The sequence below is a fragment of the Mixophyes fleayi genome, chromosome 4 (assembly GCF_038048845.1).
Source record: "Mixophyes fleayi isolate aMixFle1 chromosome 4, aMixFle1.hap1, whole genome shotgun sequence".
In the NCBI taxonomy this organism is placed as follows: domain Eukaryota; kingdom Metazoa; phylum Chordata; class Amphibia; order Anura; family Limnodynastidae; genus Mixophyes; species Mixophyes fleayi.
Genome location: NC_134405.1, coordinates 12,559,616 through 12,576,124, shown reverse-complemented (window position 1 = coordinate 12,576,124; position 16,509 = coordinate 12,559,616).

The following is a 16,509-nucleotide window of genomic DNA, read 5'->3' as shown; positions in this document are numbered from 1 at the left end:
GGATGGTGCGGATCCTCAGAGGGTGGGAGCGACTCAGCATCATGGCCTTATCTAGGTGGAATTTGTATGTTTTCCCTGTGTTTGCGTGGGTTTCCTCTGGGTGCTCCGGTTTCCTCCCATACTCCAAAAACATACTGGTAGGTTAATTGGCTGCTATTAAATTTCCCTTAGTTTCTCTCGGTCTGTGTCTGTGTGTGTGTATGTTAGTGGATTTAGATTGTAAGCTCCAATGGGGCAGGGACTGATGTGAATGAGTTCTCTGTGCAGCGCTGCATAATTATTGGCGCTATATAAATAAATAGATGATGATGATGATGATGATAGTGGCCAAACCCCTGGAACTTATGCGTTGGACCAACCATGGAATTTTTTTTCTCAAACTACAATGTTTACATTATTTCCAGGGTCCTATACATGCATCAGATGTTGTGTGAGAATATATATTTGATTTCATTATACCCAGGAGATAAAGCTGATTAAATCTGTGGGTAGATATCTAGGCCAATTGCATGAAAATGATAAATGGAAGAATTGTGGCAAAGTATATTTTCCTTTGTTTTGTTTACCACAGCACATAAAAATACAAATAAACTATACAAAACAAAAAACAAAAAAGCAAAGTGAAGAAAAACTAGGAGCTGGAATGATCAGAAGAGTGGATGGACCAATGCATATATTATAGTAGTAAAACAAAAATTTGTAACAAAGTTTTAGAATTGGGTAAAATAGGAAATAAAGTATGAGATTGAAACCACTTAGTATCATTATTGGGAAATCCCAGTACAGAAGTCAGGTAAACCAAGCAAATTTACAATTCACCCTACTCAGATTCTACTAACTCAACCGACCCCTCGGGTGTTTGCCTGCGTCAGTATTGTATCTCCTATCCTTAAATATACACACTACTGTGCAGAAGACCCAGGCCCAATTTTTCTCAAGTTAAGAGGGTTTGCTTGTCAAATCCAAGAGAGAGCTTTCAGCAAGCACACCCATAAGTCTTTGTTCAATTCCACATATGAGGACTGACACTGAAAGAAGTGTAGATTTTAGTATAGTAAGTCAGAGTTTTCATAGTGAACAACCTCATGACATAATAAGGACATATCATCATCATCACCATTTATTTATATAGCGCCACTAATTTTGCAGCGCTGTAGAGAGAACTCACATCAGTCCCTGCCCCATTGGGACTTACATTCTAAATTCTTTAACACACACACAGACAGAGACACCGACTAGGGTCAATTTGTTAGCAGCCAATTAACCTACCAGTATGTTTTTGGAGTGTGGGAGGAAACCGGAGCACCTGGAGGAAACCCACGCAAACACATGGAGAACATACAAACACCTCACAGATAAGGCCATAGTCAGGAATTGAACTCATGACCCCAGTGCTGTACGACAGAAGTGCTAACCACTGAGCCACCGTGCTGCCACATTTTGCAGATGTTTGTCCATAGAACGCAACTTCAAGACAAACATTGGATACATTATAACATTACTCTGCTCTGTTTACACAAGCTTGCCTTTGTACTTTCTTCTGGAAATCCAATTTAAGAAAAGCCATTGATTAAAAGAGATTTACAGTAATCATTTGATTTTGTTCACAATTTATTAGACCTAGTCCCTTAGTTGCCTATTTCTGTAAAATTGTTTCAATGCTCCTTTGATATCTTTGTTTCTCAGGCTGTATATTATTGGGTTGGTGAAAGGGGTGAGGACAACAAACAGCAGAGATTTAAATTTGTCTTCATACAATGCGCTTCCATGTGACGATGACATATATACAGCAATAAGCGAGCCATAGTAAGTGCAAACAATGATTAGATGAGAACTACAGGTGGAGAAGGCTTTCTTCTTCCCACTCGTAGAGGAAATTTTGCAGATCACAATAAAGATGCAGATGTACGATACAATGATACAAAGGAATGGGAGGAATATGACAAAGATATTAAATGAAAAGTCAAGCCATGTTAGTACATAGACGTCTGTAGAAGATAGAGCGAGGAGAGGGGCAAAATCACAGAAGAAATGGTCTATGACGTTGGAGGTGCAGAATTGTAATTGACATATCATGATTACCTCAACTTTAATCAGGGTAATACCAATCAACCAAGACCAAAGTATCAACTGGATAGAAAAACTGTTGTTCATAATTGAGGAATACCGTAGTGGGATACAAATAGCCAAATATCGGTCAAAAGACATCACCAGGAGAAGACAACACTGAGCATATGTTGAGACAAATACAAAGAAGTATTGTGAAATGCAGCCCGTTATGGACATGCTGTGACCATTCAGCCATATGATACACAACATATTGGGCACAACACTGACGGTAATAATGAGGTCAGCAAGAGCCAAATTTGAGATGAACAAGTACATTGGACGGTAAAGGAGAAAATTAGTGGAAACCAAAAGAATAATCAAAAGATTTCCAACCAATGTAAATATGTGCACAAGGAGAATCAAACTAAATAAGATAATCTTGATCTTGTCGGTATTGTAGAACCCAAGGAGAACCAGTTGTGTCACCTCCGTCTGATTATCTGTGCACATGTTCGGAGACACCTCCTTTCTCCAACCTAGAAAAAAATACAAATGCTATTAAACAGTAGACATATCCACATGGGCTTTAAAGATATTTTGTTTCTGACACCCACATATAGAGATTTAGTTTAGTTGTCTTATCTGTGACTTTCTTACATGGTACTGATGAAGGTCGCATGAATGACAATTTCCCTTTCTAATCAAATTGAAAATAGGTCATTTATTTTATAAGAATAAATCAAGGTTAAAAGAGATTTACATAGCAGAAAGGCAAGAGTTAATCATTTAAATTATCCACAAGCCATTGATCATTAGAACATTCATACAGAAAGGGCTTTGCCTCTTTGTATTGATGATAATGATTATTGTTATAATCATCATCAACAGCATTTATAACTACCACACTTTAGGTAACACGGTATAAACTGTATTTGTCATAAATAGCATTACTAGCAAATGCTTGCAGTTTGAATGTTTTTAAAATCATTTTATTTACAGTATTATAATAATGACCACTGAGTAACCATGTGGGATGTTCCTTTCATGGTTTTAAAATCAGAGTAATTGAAGTGATTTTTCGTTTAAAATAAACAGAAATAACAAAATTGCAGCTAATTTGTGTACTCATTATATACTAGTACTACTATACTGAATTAACTATATACTAGTTATATACTAGAAAGTAGGGGGCATCATTGGACACTGATGGGCATATTCAATTGAGTCGGCACATCGCGGATACGCTTGGCTGCATATTTAAAGTGTCAATACAGTACCGCAACATCGCGGGTTTCCCTCCGCAACCCCGATGTGCCAGCTTAATTGAATATGTCTGTCACGGAACTAAGGGTGTGTAGCTTACTGGTTTCTGCGCTGCTCAGCAAAGGGGTGCGGGGTCTAACGTTTCCCAGGTCTTCGCCAGAGACTCCCGCAAGGGAGTATGGACCTTGCTGCGGGAGACACGCAGGTCGCCATCCTCAGAGAGAGCAACCAGTGAAGCGTAGATGGAAGAGGAGTCAGGCGGTCTGGGTCAAGCCGTGCAAGCAAGAGGTGCCAATAGGGAAATCCGAAAACGAGGTCAAATAACTAGCCGGGTCAGGTACTTGGAACACAGGAGACTGGAGAAAGGTCAGTAACGTAGCCAGGTCATACACGAGGAACACTTGGAAAAAGGAGAGTAGTCAAAGAACATAGCCGGGTCATACACTGCTAGGCACAGGAAACACAGGAATATAGTACTGGAGCGCAGGAGTACAGGAGACCTAATACTCTGGCACTCATTAGGTGCCAGAGCTAGATATTTATAGGGAGAGGGGGCAGCGCTATCTATTGGCGGTGGTGACGCTGAACACCACCGCCGGAGTCTGAGAGTAGCGTTGCTAGGCAACAAGAAGCGCCACGGACATGGACCCATAGTGCGTCTGGTTGCCTAGCAACCAGACACTTGCAGGAGGAGACAGGCGCCCGTCCCTGTGCGGCAGACGTGGCACAGGGACGGCGCCTGACAATGCCCCAACTAATGTTGGATTAATGTGTATAACATGTTTTTCACTATAATTGTAGTAATGATGTTGATTGTCCAATCAGAGAAGATGGAATCAACCTATTTACTAGAAACAATAGAGGAAATAAACATTGGGTGTGTCAATTGAGTTGCCCCCCATATTGGCTCCATGGTAGCATCACATTTCTACTAAAGAAATGTTTAATTTGCCAAAAAAGGACATTACTATTTCCCCCCTCCTGTTATTATGGCGGGCAACAGCTTATTAAGTCATTTTGATATGATTAACCACCGTTATAAGAGCATATTGTCTCAGAGCTCTTCACACATATTTTAGAGATTTCAGTGTAACCAAAAACAATCAGGTTAATTTTTCTATCATTTTTTATCGAGGTGGGGATAGGTTTGTGTGCAAAAACCTTGCACAGCAGACAGTTCTCACTTGGGGGTAAATGTATCAAGCTGAGAGTTTTCCGGCGGGTTTGAAAAACCAATCAGATTCTAGCTATCATGTATTTAGTACATTCTACAAAATGATAGCTAGAATCTGATTGGTTACTATAGGCAACATCTCCACTTTTCAAACCCATCGGAAAACTCTCAGCTTGATACATTTACCCTTTGGTGATTTTGTGACTGGAAAGATTATGGACAAGATAGCTGGGAAAAAAACCTCACATTTATTGATACTGTTTGTAATACTGTTCTCCCCCCCTCTCCGTCTCTGCCTCCGTTCTCCCCTTTCCCTCCTCCTACCATTGCGTCTCTGTCCGTCCTACCCTCCCCTTAGATGGTATGCTCCTTCGAGCAGGGCCTCCTCTCCTCCTGTTCTCCACCACCTTAACTCTGCTCTCCAGCTCCTTGTCTCTTCTGTGAGGTCCTCCTGCCCTTCTACCCCTCTCTCTACCCCGCTGGGGGCTCTTACCTCTCATCTAGCTGTACATTGAGCTTCTGCGTTAATGTGCTTTTTGTTAACTGTACCGTGCTGTCTCACCCTGTATCGTGTTTCTGTCTGTCCCTGTACGGCGCTACGGATACCTAGTGGCGCCCTATAAATAAAAATGAATAATAATAATAATAATAATAAGGTTATTCAGGCATTAGGTTAGGATTCATTAATTAAAGTCAGTAAAATATGGTGCAGGATAAAGGTATATAATTTGAAGTAAACTATTTTGTTTATTTGTGTCACAAAACTAAGGTTATTAGAACGAAAAGTCAAACTTTATGGACCCCAGAATTCTTTTACTGCACAATGTTTCTTGGTGAGATTGTCAACAGAAAAAACCCTGAATTAAATGGTAATTTTTCTCCAGTTTGCTTTCTAGACATCATGACCCCCAAGAGAATTGAATGTCACGTTTTCATGTTTGTTTTAAGAATACTATAACACTTATTTCTGTCTGTTTAAACCATAGAACGTGTTCTTGTTTCAGTAAAAAAAAAAAAATTGTTAACTTGCTATGTTAGTTTTGTGTAGGGAAATTATAATTTACCAACGTTTCAGCTCAGTTTAACAGTTTTTAGAATTTCCTTCATGCATGGGTGTGAAGGAAATTATAAAAATATTTCACAAGGTCAGATGACTATTTTACCAATACATGGTAGTTTATTAAGAACTAACAGTCCATTAAAATTGTTTAAAGAGAAACAAAATTTAACAGGGAATTCTATTATTTCCATTTAGCCATGGGCCGCTTGAAGCAAACAGAATGCAAACATTAAAGGCAGCAATATCTCTCACTCTAAATACAAATATATTGATTTTCATAAAGCTATCCCAACGAAATGGGAAAATGAGAAAATCTAGAATAATAACTTATTGGAGATAGCTAATTAAATGTAAATCCCTTAGAAAGGTATCATAGAGAAGATAGAATACATTATTTTCATATGTATGTAAAGAATAAAAAAACTAATCATTTTAGCCTGTATCCATAATAATTCCATATGGAATGAATCAAAACACCATTAATAAACACTAAATAAATGTAGATCACAAAGAGGTCTAGAATCCATAGAAAATATACAGTATACCACTGGGTTAAAATGGAAAAGACAACATAAATATGGTACATAAATTAACCAACAAACAGCATCTCATGGTAAACGCCTCTGATGCTTATTAAACCAATTTCCCTTACACAGTTGTGTTTCAGTTCAAATATTTGCTCAGGCAGCACAAGAATTTGATACGTTCATAATTATTATACAGACGCTGATTCCTGATAGTTATTACACTTGTGTTCTTTCCAAATATCTGGTGCAACCTCACAAATATATCCTAATTATATCTATAGTATTACACCAAATATACAGGCTTTATTTAAGTGCAGTTCATCATTTATGCTATTTTTCCTTGTGATTTATTTTTATTGACTTAACTGTTACCGACCTGAAGATCTAGGACCTGATTCATTAAGGATCTTAAGTTGAGAAACTTCTTATTTCAGTCTCCTGGACAAAACCATGTTACAATGCAAGGGGTGCAAATTAGTATTCTATTTGCACATAAGTTAAATACTGACTGTGTTTTCATGTAACACACAAATACTTGATAGCTTATTTGTACACTGAAACTTAAAGTTGATATTTGTGTGCTAAATGAAAAAACAGTCAGTATTTAACTTATGTGCAAAACAGAATACTAATTTGCACGCCTTGCAATGTAACATGGTTTTGTCCAGGAGACTGAAATAAGAAGTTTCTCAAGTTAAGATGCTTAATAAATCAGGCCCCTAATGACTAATTCTGATATGGCAATAAGCCACACACCTACACAAACACACACACACACACACACACACACACACACACACACACACACACACACACACAGACAGACAGACACACACACATACACGCATACTAACATTAGGAAATACAGTTTACTATGGAACCAGTTGAAATTTTACTGTTGCAAAATAGTTAGGGTAATTAAAATAATGTTTGACAAGGTTCCTTTATTGTTTTCAGTTGATCCTGGAAAGAAATACTGAATTTTCTTTTACATTTTCTAGACAGTAGGAATGTTCCACTGTAAACTCCATGTGTACTATTTATCCTGATATTGACATTATTAGATATAAGAATCATTTTAAGCATGGATAGATTATTAGTAAATTGAACAATTCTAAATGCAATGTATAGTAGCAAATTATTTTTTCCAGTTACAAATCATTATATAATGTATAATGGCATCTTTATTTAGGACCTTTACTCAGTCCCAATTTCATACCTTAAGCCACATTTATCATCAACTTTATCAACATCTACTTACGGTATCTTGGACCCTGGAGAAGATCCAAACATCTACAGGATATGTATTCACGTGTACCTTAGTTACCTGATCTTTCCTGTCTATACTATTTACCTGTAATTTTTGGTTCTTTTATATCACAAATTATCTTGGGAGATCGATGCTTGAACGTTTAGAGAAAAAATTATTGCAGTCTTTGGAGTAAACCTGTGTCCGACAAACATACAGCCCCTCATTAATTAATGCTTTGGATAAACATCTCATTAGTACATGTGTTCTCTTCACTCTGTCCCCAAACAAGAGGTCTGCAAATTGTAAAACCCCAAACAGCTACACTCTGGAATTGAGCAGTTTGGTGAACCAAGGAGATCATAAATGATTGGAAGGACTCGCTGGACCCAATTATCCGGTCATTCTGGGAATATTGTTACAAATGTAATATTGCAGAACATGAAAAATAACCAGACTTTAATAGTAAAATTTGGTGACTTTTCTTACCGGACATTAATATTTATTAAACGGTTATCTCAGATGGTTGTTACAGTGAACATTATGTTTCTTTACAGTAAGGGCAGTCAAGATATGGAACTCACTGCTAGGGAAGGTTGTGATGGCAGATTCAATAGATATGTTTAAGAAAGGGTTAGACAAATTTTTTGCGGAAAAGTGTATCCAGGGATACAACCGTTAATTAAAATGAAGGATAGTAGTGGATATTGGGTAAAAATAGGACTGCAATATTGGGTCTGGGGGGATTTTCACAATTGAAACAGATTGGCGGTTGCTTACTCTGGATCAATTTCAAATATAAGTGTGGGATCGCAGGAGATCCAAAATAGGTTGAATTTGATGGACTGGTGTCTTTTTCAACCTCATCAACTATGTAACTTCGTTTTTTTTTCTGTTTTAACCTTGCTAGAGGAAATGCATTATTTCTAATGCATATATCTGATACAATAAGTCTTTGATTAGAAAGTCTCTTGTGTACATTGGTGTAAGGAAATTAGGGATGTGCACCGGCGACTTTTGAGGTCTCGTGTTTTGTGTTTTGGATCCGGATTTTCGTTATTTTTGAGGTTCGGATTTGTCTCGCAAAACACTTGACGAAAGGTCTCGGTTCGGATTTAAGGTATTGGATTCGGATTTTTTTTGAAAAAAACATAAAAAGTTTAAAAATCAAGTTTTTGGGCTTATTTTCACTCCTAGGCTATTATTAACCTCAATAACATTCAATAACAAGCATTTCCACTAATTTACAGTGTATTCTGAACACCTCACAATATAGTTATTAGTCCAAAACGTTGCAACAAGGTATCTTTCTGGACTGCGTAGAGGAGTGGGTCACCACAATATCTTAAAAACCCTGAACTTTTATGATTCGCACCAATAATTGTACCTGGACTGCGTAGAGGAGTGGGTCACCACAATATATATTAAAAACCCTGAACTTTTATGAATGGCACCAATAAATGTACCTGGACTGCGTAGAGGAGTGGGTCACCACAATATATTAAAAACCCTGAACTTTTATGATTCGCACCAATAATTGGACCTGGACTGCGTAGAGGAGTGGGTCACCACAATATATTAAAAACCCTGAACTTTTATGATTCGCACCAATAATTGTACCTGGACTGCGTAGAGGAGTGGGTCACCACAATATCTTAAAAACCCTGAACTTTTATGATTCGCACCAATAATTGTACCTGGACTGCGTAGAGGAGTGGGTCACCACAATATATATTAAAAACCCTGAACTTTTATGAATCGCACCAATAATTGTACCTGGACTGCGTAGAGGAGTGGGTCACCACAATATATTAAAAACCCTGAACTTTTATGATTCGCACCAATAATTGGACCTGGACTGCGTAGAGGAGTGGGTCACCACAATATATTAAAAACCCTGAACTTTTATGATTCGCACCAATAATTGTACCTGGACTGCGTAGAGGAGTGGGTCACCACAATATCTTAAAAACCCTGAACTTTTATGATTCGCACCAATAATTGTACCTGGACTGCGTAGAGGAGTGGGTCACCACAATATATATTAAAAACCCTGAACTTTTATGAATCGCACCAATAATTGTACCTGGACTGCGTAGAGGAGTGGGTCACCACAATATATTAAAAACCCTGAACTTTTATGATTCGCACCAATAATTGTACCTGGACTGCGTAGAGGAGTGGGTCACCACAATATCTTAAAAACCCTGAACCTTTATGATTCGCACCAATAATTGTACCTGGACTGCGTAGAGGAGTGGGTCACCACAATATATATTAAAAACCCTGAACTTTTATGAATCGCACCAATAATTGGACCTGGACTGCGTAGAGGAGTGGGTCACCACAATATATTAAAAACCCTGAACTTTTATGATTCGCACCAATAATTGTACCTGGACTGCGTAGAGGAGTGGGTCACCACAATATATTAAAAACCCTGAACTTTTATGATTCGCACCAATAATTGTACCTGGACTGCGTAGAGGAGTGGGTCACCACAATATATATTAAAAACCCTGAACTTTTATGAATCGCACCAATAAATGTACCTGGACTGCGTAGAGGAGTGGGTCACCACAATATATATTAAAAACCCTGAACTTTTATGAATCGCACCAATAAATGTACCTGGACTGCGTAGAGGAGTGGGTCACCACAATATATTAAAAACCCTGAACTTTTATGATTCGCACCAATAATTGGACCTGGACTGCGTAGAGGAGTGGGTCACCACAATATCTTAAAAACCCTGAACTTTTATGATTCGCACCAATAATTGTACCTGGACTGCGTAGAGGAGTGGGTCACCACAATATATATTAAAAACCCTGAACTTTTATGAATGGCACCAATAAATGTACCTGGACTGCGTAGAGGAGTGGGTCACCACAATATATTAAAAACCCTGAACTTTTATGATTCGCACCAATAATTGGACCTGGACTGCGTAGAGGAGTGGGTCACCACAATATATTAAAAACCCTGAACTTTTATGATTCGCACCAATAATTGTACCTGGACTGCGTAGAGGAGTGGGTCACCACAATATCTTAAAAACCCTGAACTTTTATGATTCGCACCAATAATTGTACCTGGACTGCGTAGAGGAGTGGGTCACCACAATATATATTAAAAACCCTGAACTTTTATGAATCGCACCAATAATTGTACCTGGACTGCGTAGAGGAGTGGGTCACCACAATATATTAAAAACCCTGAACTTTTATGATTCGCACCAATAATTGGACCTGGACTGCGTAGAGGAGTGGGTCACCACAATATATTAAAAACCCTGAACTTTTATGATTCGCACCAATAATTGTACCTGGACTGCGTAGAGGAGTGGGTCACCACAATATCTTAAAAACCCTGAACTTTTATGATTCGCACCAATAATTGTACCTGGACTGCGTAGAGGAGTGGGTCACCACAATATATATTAAAAACCCTGAACTTTTATGAATCGCACCAATAATTGTACCTGGACTGCGTAGAGGAGTGGGTCACCACAATATATTAAAAACCCTGAACTTTTATGATTCGCACCAATAATTGTACCTGGACTGCGTAGAGGAGTGGGTCACCACAATATCTTAAAAACCCTGAACCTTTATGATTCGCACCAATAATTGTACCTGGACTGCGTAGAGGAGTGGGTCACCACAATATATATTAAAAACCCTGAACTTTTATGAATCGCACCAATAATTGGACCTGGACTGCGTAGAGGAGTGGGTCACCACAATATATTAAAAACCCTGAACTTTTATGATTCGCACCAATAATTGTACCTGGACTGCGTAGAGGAGTGGGTCACCACAATATATTAAAAACCCTGAACTTTTATGATTCGCACCAATAATTGTACCTGGACTGCGTAGAGGAGTGGGTCACCACAATATATATTAAAAACCCTGAACTTTTATGAATCGCACCAATAAATGTACCTGGACTGCGTAGAGGAGTGGGTCACCACAATATATATTAAAAACCCTGAACTTTTATGAATCGCACCAATAAATGTACCTGGACTGCGTAGAGGAGTGGGTCACCACAATATATTAAAAACCCTGAACTTTTATGATTCGCACCAATAATTGGACCTGGACTGCGTAGAGGAGTGGGTCACCACAATATATTAAAAACCCTGAACTTTTATGATTCGCACCAATAATTGTACCTGGACTGCGTAGAGGAGTGGGTCACCACAATATCTTAAAAACCCTGAACTTTTATGATTCGCACCAATAATTGTACCTGGACTGCGTAGAGGAGTGGGTCACCACAATATCTTAAAAACCCTGAACTTTTATGATTCGCACCAATAATTGTACCTGGACTGCGTAGAGGAGTGGGTCACCACAATATATATTAAAAACCCTGAACTTTTATGAATCGCACCAATAATTGTACCTGGACTGCGTAGAGGAGTGGGTCACCACAATATATTAAAAACCCTGAACTTTTATGATTCGCACCAATAATTGTACCTGGACTGCGTAGAGGAGTGGGTCACCACAATATATTAAAAACCCTGAACTTTTATGATTCGCACCAATAATTGTACCTGGACTGCGTAGAGGAGTGGGTCACCACAATATATATTAAAAACCCTGAACTTTTATGAATCGCACCAATAAATGTACCTGGACTGCGTAGAGGAGTGGGTCACCACAATATATATTAAAAACCCTGAACTTTTATGAATCGCACCAATAAATGTACCTGGACTGCGTAGAGGAGTGGGTCACCACAATATATTAAAAACCCTGAACTTTTATGATTCGCACCAATAATTGGACCTGGACTGCGTAGAGGAGTGGGTCACCACAATATATATTAAAAACCCTGAACTTTTATGAATGGCACCAATAAATGTACCTGGACTGCGTAGAGGAGTGGGTCACCACAATATATATTAAAAACCCTGAACTTTTATGAATGGCACCAATAAATGTACCTGGACTGCGTAGAGGAGTGGGTCACCACAATATATATTAAAAACCCTGAACTTTTATGAATCGCACCAATAAATGTACCTGGACTGCGTAGAGGAGTGGGTCACCACAATATCTTAAAAACCCTGAACTTTTATGATTCGCACCAATAATTGTACCTGGACTGCGTAGAGGAGTGGGTCACCACAATATATATTAAAAACCCTGAACTTTTATGAATCGCACCAATAATTGTACCTGGACTGCGTAGAGGAGTGGGTCACCACAATATATTAAAAACCCTGAACTTTTATGATTCGCACCAATAATTGTACCTGGACTGCGTAGAGGAGTGGGTCACCACAATATCTTAAAAACCCTGAACCTTTATGATTCGCACCAATAATTGTACCTGGACTGCGTAGAGGAGTGGGCACTGGGCACCACAATAAAATATATAAAAAACCTTCAACAGATCTGCATTACACTACACATACGGCTGCTCCTCCATCCTCTCCATCATATACATGTTGGAGTTTTAGCGTGTGACAACCTCTTGTTTTTGATAATGTCAGTGCATTTTGAATATTTTTCAATTTGCCCCACACCACTGAATGTACTTTATCTATGATACGCAATACGCATCTATCTATCTTGACTGCGTAGTGTGGTGGCCCCGGTACACAATTTGGTACCGAGGCCACAATATAATTAAAAAACCCTCCACGTGTCTGAATTCCACCAAACAAGTATCTGGACTGCATAGTGGGGTGGCCCCGGTACCCAATTTGATACCGGGGCCACAATACCTCCTCCAAACATGGTACAGACAATTCGTCATTGAGAGACCCCAGACAGACAGAGTCGAAGTGTTATTGTTTGACTTTGTAAACCCAAAAAAATGTCCCTGTTGCACATAGTCGTGCAATGAAGACTGACTTTTTCATTTAAAGGCACGATCTTTAAAGTGTAGTGTTTGTAAGTCTAAGTCATATTATACTTTTGGTAAAATTGGTTTATTTTGTTCCTCTTTATGGTAATTAATTAGTAATAGAATTAAAGTAGGAAATAGAATTAAAGTATGAAATAGAATTAAAGTAGGAAATAGAGTGGTATAGAGTTGTAGTGTGGTATAGATAGAGTGGTCCACACAATATAATAATAAAACCCTCAACTGGTCTGAATTCCACCAAACAAGTATCTTGACTGCGTAGTGGGGTGGCCCCGGTACACAATTTGGTACCGAGGCCACAATATAATTAAAAAACCCTCCACGTGTCTGAATTCCACCAAACAAGTATCTGGACTGCATAGTGGGGTGGCCCCGGTACCCAATTTGATACCGGGGCCACAATACCTCCTCCAAACATGGTACAGACAATTCGTCATTGAGAGACCCCAGACAGACAGGGTCGAAGTGTTATTGTTTGACTTTGTAAACCCAAAAAAATGTCCCTGTTGCACATAGTCGTGCAATGAAGACTGACTTTTTCATTTAAAGGCACGATCTTTAAAGTGTAGTGTTTGTAAGTCTAAGTCATATTATACTTTTGGTAAAATTGGTTTATTTTGTTCCTCTTTATGGTAATTAATTAGTAATAGAATTAAAGTAGGAAATAGAATTAAAGTATGAAATAGAATTAAAGTAGGAAATAGAGTGGTATAGAGTTGTAGTGTGGTATAGATAGAGTGGTCCACACAATATAATAATAAAACCCTCAACTGGTCTGAATTCCACCAAACAAGTATCTTGACTGCGTAGTGGGGTGGCCCCGGTACACAATTTGGTACCGAGGCCACAATATAATTAAAAAACCCTCCACGTGTCTGAATTCCACCAAACAAGTATCTGGACTGCATAGTGGGGTGGCCCCGGTACCCAATTTGATACCGGGGCCACAATACCTCCTCCAAACATGGTACAGACAATTCGTCATTGAGAGACCCCAGACAGACAGGGTCGAAGTGTTATTGTTTGACTTTGTAAACCCAAAAAAATGTCCCTGTTGCACATAGTCGTGCAATGAAGACTGACTTTTTCATTTAAAGGCACGATCTTTAAAGTGTCAGAAAGAGAGAGAAGACACAGGAGAGGAGAGTTGTAGCTGGGGACCTGGGGTGGAAGCTCCCAGGCTCCCCCAGCATTGCCTGGAAGTCTGAGCGTGGTGACTGAGCCAGGGCAAGGAATGTGTGCCCTGGATGAGGGGGAGAACTCCATGCCACTATAGTGAACCCAAGAGAGAGGGGGACACTGCACATGGAAGAGGCCCTGGAGTGAGGGCTGCTACAAGAGGCATGGTAGTTGTAGTGTCAGATCCTGAGGCTGAGAGTACACAGAGTGACGTGTCAGAGCACAGGAGACATTATCCCCGCAGAGGAGGGATGAGCTGCAGTTGAGAGGTACACAGAGTGTGTCAGAGCTGCATGGAGGAGAGGCTGCCTGCCTATTAGCATCCATGCATGTGCCCCTGCAGAAAGGGTGATCTGCAGTGAGTATGGAGTGCAAGAGACATGTAAATTATGTTATTTAACATCTGGATAACATTAAGAACTGTGCAGGAGGAGTGATAAGATATTTGCAACCATATTCGTATTTCTCATTAATAACTGTGCTGGAGAGAGTAAGGAGATGTATATATTCTGCAACCATTATGATTATCGTGCTGGAGGAAGAGTGTAAATAAAAGTTCAGTTTGTTATAGAGATGGTCTGGCGCCCAAATTATTGTGACTTCTGTTCTATTACACTGCACCAAAGTGACATTACCTGTGTCCCACTAACTACAAAGAAACACCTGCATGTGCAGGGACCCCCTGATCATTTACACCCATGCCCATCAGCTAGCCAGGGCTTGAGAAGGAGGTGCACTGTGTACCCTTTGCACCCCACACTACACACAGTGACAGGGGGTTACATAATGAGGCCACAATATAATTAAAAAATTGGGCATCAACTGTCACCGTTGTTTAATATCTGATACACCTAAATATGGACTGCACAGTGGAGTGTCCCCGGTAGTAAATTTGGTGCCGGGGCCACAATACCTCCTCCAACTTCCAAGTGTAGTGTTTATAAAGACACACAGCGTCGAAGTGTTATTATTAGTTGACTTTCTTAACCCTAAAATTGTCCCTGTTGCAAATATTCGTGCAATGGACAGTTACTTTTCTATTGAAAGACTCAAGCTTTCAAGTGTAGTGTTTATAAAATATAAACAACAATACAGTAGTTTTAGAGCACGTCAATACCTCTTGTTTTAAATTATGACACGGCATTTTACTTTTGGTTTAATTTCTTGAATTTTTTTACATTTGGTTTTACTTTTTGAACATGGCAAACGACTGTTGCTTGGTCATATAATGCAAAAAAAAAATTTCCAAGATGGAATTGTCCTTGGGCCCTCACACCCACCCTTATGTTGTTGAAATAGGACATGCACACTTTAACAAACCAATCATTTCAGCGACAGGGCCTACCAAACAACTTTGGCTGAAATGATTGGTTTGTTTGGGCCCCCACACCAAAAAAGCTATTCATCTCTCCCTGTACAGACTAAACAGGCTCTACTGAGGCAAGATGTCGTCCTCATCCTCAACCTCTGATTCCTCTCCCCCTACAGTGTGTACTTCCTCCTCATCACACATTATCAATTCGTCCCCGCTGGACTCCACAACCACAGGTCCCTCTGTACTATCTGGAGGGCAGTGCTGTACTTCATTGAGGAATTGATTATTCATTTTTATAAACATCATTTTTTCAACGTTGTGAGGAAGCAACCTCCTTCGCCGCTCACTGACCAGGTTCCCCGCTGCACTAAAAACTCTTTCCGAGTACACACTGGAGGGGGGACAACTCAGGTAAAATAGAGCCAGTTTGTACAGGGGCTTCCAAACTGCCTTTTTTTCCTGCCAGTAACAATATGGACTGTCTGACATGTCTACTTGGATGGTGTCAGCAAAGTAATCATCCACAATTTTTTCTATTGTGACAGCATCCAATGCAGCGAGAGTAGACATGTCTGCAATGGTTGGCAGGTCCTTCAGTCCGGACCAGATGTTATCAGCATCCCCGCCAGTGCCTCTTTTGGGAAAACTGAGCTTTTTCCTCGCAGCCATAGATGTGGAAGAAAATGAGGGTGGAGCTGTTGGCATGTCACGGTCCTCTTCAGAGGACAATCTCCTGACCAGCAGGTCTTTGCACCGCTGTAGACTTGTGTCCGCCGGAAACAGAGACACAACATACGCTTT